General features: G+C 44.3%; 1 protein-coding gene across 1 annotated transcript in view; it reads left to right on the top strand.

The window, feature by feature from the left end:
• Positions 1 to 324: 324 nt before the first annotated feature.
• BRD4 (bromodomain containing 4) overlaps positions 325 to 8,844 on the top strand; it is a 103,089-nt gene continuing 94,569 nt past the window's right edge. Inside the window, 1 exon segment of the mRNA XM_021712428.1 lies at positions 325 to 397. The gene's annotated coding sequence lies outside the window, so the exon portion shown is untranslated.

Raw genomic sequence — 8,844 nt, 5'->3', positions numbered from 1 at the left:
ACTCATTATGCCATTAAGGGATATATTAGTACCATAATTACTGAAAAAAATCTTAGTAAGTGAACTCGTAGGGTAGGAATCTTCTGTTTCTTTTGTATCCACCGGTGTCAGGTAATGTAGCGCCTTCTGGGTCAGTCCGCCGCGGCATGCGCTTTAGGCATCAGTCAGTTGGACCCGCTCGCGGCCGGTTATAGGTTATATACAAGACCTCCCTTTTCCGGCCGTCCGGCGGGGCGCAGGCGCGGACGGGGGGCGCGGGCGCCGCGGTGGGGCGGGCGGGGGGCGGGCCGAGGCGCCCGGCACTTCCTGCCGCCGCCATTTTGTCAAGTGAGGAGGAGGAGGAGGAGGAGGAGGAGGAGGAAGCGGCCGCTGCGGGGTCCGCGGCGCGCCCGGCCGGGTAAGTCCGGGCCAGGCGTAGTGGTCCCGAGCGTCGCTGTCTCCCGCCGCGGTCCCCGGGGCGGCCTGGTCCCGCTCTTACGTGGGCCGGGCCCGCCGCACGCGCTCTCTGGCACCTGAGTCCTGCCGGAGCCCGGGCAGCGCGCCCCCGCCCCCGAATCCTCACCTTCCTGGTGGTCCCCGGAGCTCTGTAAAGAAAGGGACGGGAGGGCAGGGGCTGCCGTCGCACGCCGACCCGAAGGCAGGCACCAGGGGCGGGAGCGGTGTCCTGGGGGGCGAGCTTGGCCCTCTCGACCCACCCACTCCCAGCCTGGCAGCCCCTTGCTGGGCGCTTTGTTTTGGTCGGTGCTCGCCCGCGTCCTTTTTCCTTTTTTTTTATTTTTCAAAATTTTTTTGCGGTGTTGTGTGTGATGGTTTGGGGTGGGGATGTGGAGGAGTTGTGATTCAGCGAAATAAAATGAACCCCCTCCCAAACGGAAGTAGCACAGCTTCACCCGATTGAGATGCCCCCTAGGCCTGGCCTTGGATGTACATGGGAAATCCCACTTTGGTGTAGTGGACGCTGTAAATACTTCAGGCCCGTGGACGAGTCATGTGCTTCTGCTCAGTGGCTGACCTCTCTTTTACTCAAGACCGTGCTTTGTTATTTATTTATTTATTTAACTGTTTGCTTGTTTACGTTTCTGTGCAGTCCGGTAGGGTTTATGGTCTCGTTGGGTTCAATTCTCCCTGTGCTCGCGCGTGTGCGGGGGAGGGGGGGATGAGTGGATGAATGCGAGTGACCTCTTGGAGTCTGCCTCGTGAGAATCGAAATGTCTTTCCTTACTACCTTCGAGAGGGCTCTATCAGTCCGTGGTTACAAAAACCGAGTCGCAGTGTCCCTCTAAGCTAGTGGCTCTTGGGTGCTGTAATAATGGTTGGGGGATTTTTGTGAATGGAACTGTCAAATTTCTGCAAATTCCTTGGAATTTGTAGTCCTTGGAAGCTGTAAAGAAAGCAATACTCAAAAGAATTTGTCAATGTGTGTTTTCAATTTCAAGAAGGTTTTGGATGGCACAGTCTGTTTTATGACCTTGCCTATAATTTCATAAGACATTTCTTTCGGTTTAATTTGGATGGAGATTATCTTTCCACCGAGGTATTGTAGATAACCAACCCCTTCCCCCAAAAAACTTCAACCAGGGAAAGATAAGCTTTTCATATGGTTTCCATTGATCAAATTGAGAAGGAAAAGCTTAATCCGAAACAAAATGTGTTGCTGCCTGTTATCCATCATATCGCTTACTTGGATAGAGAGCATAGTAACTAAAGGCTCAAGCTGGAGTAAGTCAGTCTCTTAAGATGGTTTTAGTTGGTCTTAACTGGAAGGAGTTGAACCCACCCCAGTGTATCTTGCTAGCATTCATCCCAGTGGAATTGGTGGAGATAAGGAACGTTGCCTACAGATGAAAGACGTGAAAGTAGCTGCATTTCAAGTATTATTTGGCTGTTCTGAGTTGCTACATGTCTAACTTCTCCATCTTGGAGGGCGGCTAATGGGGGGAAAAACTTTAGCTAGTAAGAGCAAGAGAATCATTGGCCACTTCGTAAAATTTCCACTAAATTATTGAATTGTTCAAAGGAATTTAGACTTTGTTTCCAAAAGTTACCTTTTGAGCCAGTTGTGATCTTTGTACTAAATTGCACTTTTGCTTTGGGAAAGGTAACACTATTGTTACACAATTAAGGTTATTGAATGACAAGATTTACTGATTTGAGAGTTTTCTTTTTAAAGCAAGAGCCATTTGGCACTTCAATAATTTGAAGACCCCAGGCTGTTATATTTGCTTCTGACAACCTAGGTTTGTCATAACTGTGTTTATGTAAAATGTTTTGATTTCTGATTTTGAATAAACCTGTAGAGTAGACTGTATTAGTCTTGATGTTCCTAGCAAACCTATAAAAAAGGAAAGAAAAATTTGTCACTGGAAATGGCTACTAATGTGTCATAAATCTTTGGGGTGTTTAGAACAGACTGCACATTTACATGATGAGAATTGCGAAAAATTCCTTACTGGTGCTGACATTTACTGCATAAGGTATGAGTTTGTAAATATAAAATTTCCTTAAGTTAACTGTCTTTCTAAACTAGAATGTAAGTTCTATGAGGGTAGGGTTTTGTTTGCTTGGCTTTGCCTATTTTATTGTTTTATCTTGTGTCTAGAAGAGCACCTTAACTAGTCTTTGAATGAATCCACTGGAGAGATAATTGAGCAAGAATTTTGCATGTCCATAATACCAAATGAAAATAATTCCTCTTTAAGCAATATTGTTAGCAGTGGACATAATTGTTCAGTAGTGACTTAGAAGGAATGTGGGTCTTAACTAGGATAGTGTTGAGGATCACAGTAAACTTACTACCAATCTGAGCAGCTTGGCATGCAATTGCTTCCATGCACTGTCTAGTGTACATTGCCCGCTTAGTAGTTCGAAATGTGGTGAGTGGGTTTGGTTTGGGCTGTGGTTCAACTCTGACCTGCAAAAAAGTATTTTAAGAGGGAGATGAAGTGGGAAGTAAACATGTATGGGTAGCATTTCTTTTATTGGCAACATGTATGGGTAGCATTTCAATAAAAACTTGATTTTTTTTTTTAAAAACTTTGAACACATTCTTTTTAATATCCTGATTTCATGTGTATATGATTTGCTAGTCCCTACATTTAGTCCCTTAGCTCTTACTGTGTACGAAACAAGACATAATTACTTTATTTTAGTATGTATAGTCTTTATTGATTTGTTCATGTCCCAAATGTTTACTGAATATCAACTATGTATAATTTGAGCACAACACTGTTGTAAAATTCTACCAAACATCTTTTTTTTTAATAAAATAACTGCTTTGACATATAATTCATACATGATACATTTGTCAGGTTTTTGCTTTATACACAAGAGTTGTGCAGCCATCACTGGAACCAATTTTAGGACATTTGATCCCCCCTCCCCAAGAAATGCTTTATCCATTACCTATCACTCCTCATCCCTCCATTCCCCAACCCCTGGAAGCCACTACTCTACTCACTGTCTCTATAGATTTGCCTATTCTAGATATTTCAGGAATTATACAAAACACCTTTTGTGTCTGGCTTCTTTAACTCAGTATAATGTTTTCAAAAGGTTCGTGCTGTGTAGCATGAATCAGTACTTCATTCCTTTTAAAACGAAATGATGATTATCTATTCATTAGTGAGTTGTTTTCACTTTTGGGTATTGTGGAATAGTACTATTATAAACATTTGTATACAAGTTTTTATTTGAACATGTATTAATTTTTCTGGGGTAAACCTGAGAGTAGAATTACTGGTTCATATGACTATGTTTAAATTTTTGAGACTGTGCGGTGACTTTGGGGGGGGGGGATCAGAGTCTCACTCTCACCCAGGCTGGAGTGCAGTGGCATGCTCACAGAGACTGCAGTCTCAACCTGGGCTTAGGCGATCCTTCCATCTCAGCCTTCCAAGTAGTTAGAACTACAGGCATGTGCCATCATGCCCAGCTAATTTATTTTTATTTTTAATTATTGTAGAAATGTGGACTCAGACAGTCCTCTTGCCTCTGCCTCCCAAAGTGCTGGGATTACAGGCGACAGCCACCGTGCCTGGCTCACAGTGACTTTTTAAGGCATCTTTTTTTAGTACTTTGGTAGGAGAGCTAAAAGAAAAGCTTAATAGGATACTGTGTAATCATTTAAATGAAGACATGGAACATTAAGGATACTACCATGTTGACATGTTGTACTGCCTGCATGGTTTGATCCCCATTTGGTTTTTTAAAAAAACTGTCCATGCAGGCCGGGTGTGGTGGCTCAAGCCTGTAATCCTAGCACTTTTTGGGAGGCCAACACTAGAGGACTGCCTGAGCCCAGGGGTTCAAGACTAGCCCAAGCAACTTGGTGAGACCTCATCTCTACAATAAATCAAAAAATTAGCCAGACTTGGTAGCGTAGACCTGTAGTTCCAGCTATTTGGAAGACTGAGATGGAAGGATCACCTGAGCCCAGCAGGTCGAGGCTGCCGTAGCTGTGAGCATGCCACTGCACTCCAGCCTGGGCGACAGAGTGAAACTACAACTCAAAAAAAAAAAAAATTCATGCTTACAGAGCAGTTGAAATGCTGATGCATAGAGAACAGTCTGGAAGATGCACCCCAAACTTATACTTCTGTTATTGTAAAGAATAATTTTTAAAACGCTTAAAATACCTTTCAGTTTAAACAGGCTACCAACTTTGATTAAACCATGTCCACATGTCCCAGCCTAATTCATGGGATGTATTCCATTCTGAAGAAATAGAGGAGAAAAGTTCAGTGTCAGGGTTAGGGCAAAGCAGCAATCTGTTCCGTTCTTGCCCTCACCCTGAAAGGGAAAAGAATTGGTTGGCCCACATCATTTGGAAATGAGATTGTAAGGGTTTTTTTTTCCCTTTTAAATGAAAGTATGTGGTCATTTAAAAGCATTTGGAAACCACGTGCAGTGGCTCATACCTGTAATCTTAACACTTTGGGTGACTGAGGCACATGGATTACTTGGAGCCCAGGAGTTCAGGGCTGCGGGGAGCCGTGACCTGTGACTGCACTGCAGCCTGGGCATCAGAGTGAGACCTTAACTAAAAAAAAAAAAAAAGTATTGGAAAATACAGTATGTTAAGACAATTTAAAAATGATCTCTTAATTCCATTTTATTTCTTTCCAGTTTTTATTCTACACCCAAGTAACAAAATTGGGTTGTACTGAAGTTTTTTCTGCTTTAAAAAAAAAAACCAACAAAACTACGTTGTGAATATTTGCAAGATATTTTACATGGATGCGTATCATATGAATGTAACCTAACTAAATTCTGGTGTTTTTGGACATTTGGAATGATTTCCAAGTTCTCTCTTTTTTCATCTTTAGGAAGGGGAGTCGCTAGATCAATGGGTGGTATGTATTTTTTAAAACTTGATATAGATCATTTTTTCAGGAAGATTGCATGCATTTCCAATTTTTGCAGTCAGAACTACATAGTGTTTTGTTTATAAGGGTGGGTTAAAAAAAGACCCCTTTTTTCTCCATAAATGATGGTTTATGAAAACAATATGTCTTCTGACTATGTTGAGAAGCAGAATTGTCTTTGGGCTCTTGCTCTTTGACCTTTCCACCCTCTCCTGCCAGGGTTGAACTTTGTTTTCTGAAATCAAGTCTCCTGACCCTGTGATAGGAGAACAGTGTTATCGGAATGCTCTAGGGAGGGTGACCCTGGAGGACTTGAGCAGCCTGTTGACATCCAGTCCTATTTCTTGTTTTTGCTGTTCTGCTCTAAAGACTCTGATACCACCAGTGCAGCTCATTTAGGCCCTGGTTTGAATCCTGGCCATGACTGGGCTTGGTGGCTCAGCCTGTAATCTCAGCACTTTGGGAGGCCCAGGCAAGTGGATTGCCTGAGTCTACGGGTTCGAGACCAGCCAGGGCAGCTTGGCATGACCTCGTCTCTCCAATAAAAATAAAAAAGAGCCGGGCTCGGTGGCTAAGTCTGTAATCCTGTGCCTTTGGGAGGCTGAGGTGAGTGGATTGCCTGAGTCCGCGGGTTTGAGACCCGCCTGGGCAACTTGGCGAGACCTCATCTCTACAATAAATCAAAAATTAGCTGGGTGTGGTAGCGCATGTCTGTAGTTCCAGCTACTTGGAAGGCTGAGGCGGAAGGATCACCGGAGCCCAGCAGGTCGAGGCTGTGGTGGCCGGGAGCGGCCACTGCACTCCAGTCTGGGCGACAGAGTGAGACTCCAACTCAAAAAAATAAAAATAAAAAAGTTAACCGGGCATGATAGCACGTGCCTGTAGTTCCAGTTACTTGGAAGGCTGAGGTGGAAGGATCGCAAGAGCCTTAGCAGGTTGATGCAGGAGTGGCCATGAGTGTGCCACTACATTCCAGCTTGGGCAACAGAGTGAGACTCCAACTCAAAAAAAAAAGAATCCTGGCCCTGCCACTTGCTGTGTGACCTTTGACCTGTCACTCAGCCTTCTCTAAGCTTCACGTGTTCATCTTTCAGATGAGGATAAAATGAGACAGTGCCTCACTGGGCACACAACACAAGTCTTGGCACTAGTGTGGTGCCCTCTCAAGGTTAGCTGTTTGCTGTCATTGCCCAGGGTGAAGAACAGAACCAGGAAGAGAAAGCCAAGGATGACAGTAGGGCTGCTGACAGTTAAGGTCATGCACCATCTGGGCACTAGGTGACACTAAGGTCAACCAGGTACCTTCCAGAGGTGCTGTGTCATCTTTAAGTGAACTGTGAGTGGAGACCCATGGAGGAGGTGACTGAAAGGGGGATTGTGTTTGTTTTGATCTGATAATGGGATTAAGAGTGGCGATAATGAGATTAATGGAAATGCAGCAGCTCTTTAGGCATCCACCCTTGGATGTTTGCTGCAGAATTGGGGAAATGATCCAACTGGGAAAGGTGGCCCAGTGTATCCTCAGTCCTAAAATATAACTTACCCATTTTATGTGAACCTGGCTGTCTGAACAAAGGCATGCCCAGGGAGCCAAAAGGCAGTGATATACGAAAGTTTTTCCAGAGCACAGGCACTTCTCTTCCTACCTACCTTGTCTTTCTTTGCCCAGATTCAAATTATAATGGCATTTGGGTTTTATGAAAGGATTCTGGTCCCTAGGAAGGTGTAAGGTCTCTCTGGAAGAACTTGGTAGAGTGACCCTGGCAGGTGAACATGTGGAGTTCAAGACTGGGAGTCTGAGGTCCTATCGGGCCTTTGACCACAAAAACCTGTTAATACCAGTCACAACATGTTAGCAAGAGCCATAAGGTTGCATTTTGTTTGTATGAAATGCAGTTAGAGCATACATATATTTCTTTCAGAGGTTGGTCACATAATCTGAGCATTAACTTCAAATTGTGAAAACTTGAATAAATTTGACATTTGTTCTATTTGATCTAACTTTTTTCATTTACTCTAGTATAGGCTATTCTGTGATCTTTTTGTGTTAGCCTCTTCTGCCCAGTGAAGGAAGGTTCTGGGACTTTGAGCTATGGCAAATGGAGTTGGTTAGGCTTGGGCAGAGCCATGTGCCAAGGAGAGGGAGAACTATGATGTCCCCTGTCAGGGTTCAGTTCCAGCCCAAACCCTTAATCTGAGGCAAGTTACATGATTTCCATAAGCCTCGGTTTCTTCTTTTGTTTTTTGTTTTTGTTTTTTTGAGTTGGACTCTCACTGTTTCACCCAGGCTGCAGTGCACTGCCACCGCAGCCTCGACCTGCTGGTCTCAGGTGACTCTTCTGCCTCAGCCGTCCAAGTAACTGGAATTACAGTCATGCACCGCCATGCCTGGCTAATTTTTTGATTCATTATAGAGACAAGGTCTCACCACATTGCCCAGGCTGGTCTTGAACCCATGGATTCAGGCAGCCCTCTCGCCTCCACCTCTCCAAAGTGCTGGGATTACAGGTGTGAGCCACCACACTTGGTTAGTTTCCTCTTTTGCAAAATGGGATCTGTATGCCTGTGAATTGACAAATGTGGGACCATGTGGTACCAGTTGTGCTCACATCTTAATAAGATGCCTGGGGTGGGAACAGTGAGACCAAGAGTGTTTACTTTGCTCTCTTCCTGAAGTACCATGAGAAAGGTCCATTCTATTTTGTATGTGGTTGTCTTCCTTGTTTTGGTCACCACTCAAGGCTGAAACTCTTCTTTACTCCTAGCTGCTGTTTACGTTAAGAGACACTGGGCACACTGTGGAGCCAGTGCCAGGGGAGAGGTGCTGGGCTTAGTATTATGCAATTTTCAGGAAGACAAATTGGTAATTCCTGTGTTCTTGTGTGTGGCTAATGTCCCCAGTTCTTCCTCAGGCAATAACACATGTTACGTTGTTTGGTTTTGTGTGAAAGAAAGGGAAGAGGATGAGATATATTTGGGGACTTTATATTTGAAACATTTTCCACACTGTTTGAGGAAATATGTATTTTATAAGAGCAGATCGTTATTGTGAGGGGTGAAACAAGAACTATGAGGAGTATGGAATCTGCCAGCCCGGCAACTGGCATACTTGGGCTTCTGGGGGTATGCCACACCTGCCATGTGTTCTTCTACCAGTTATCTACTCTTCCTAGCCTCAGTTTTTTCATGTGCAAAGCGGGGCAGCTAGGTTTGATTTCCAGAGAACTTTGACCAGAATCTGAATTTTAAGAGAAAGTAATTTTTTTTTAAGTGATGAGGTCTCACTGTTGTTGCCCAGACTGGACTCGACCTTCTGAACTCAAGCAATCCTCCTGAGTTGCTGATAGAAAGTAATTATTTATGTTTTCAAAACCTCAGTCATGAGGTGGCACCTGTAATCCCAGCACTTTGGGAGGCCAAGGTGAGAGGATTGCCTGAGTCCAGGAGTTTGAGACCAGCCTGGGCAACTTGGCAAGACCTC

The sequence above is a fragment of the Carlito syrichta genome, unplaced genomic scaffold (genome assembly GCF_000164805.1).
Source record: "Carlito syrichta isolate Samal-C Ts95f unplaced genomic scaffold, Tarsius_syrichta-2.0.1 Scaffold89767, whole genome shotgun sequence".
Lineage (NCBI taxonomy): Eukaryota > Metazoa > Chordata > Mammalia > Primates > Tarsiidae > Carlito > Carlito syrichta.
This window is presented reverse-complemented; position numbering and strand designations above follow the sequence as displayed.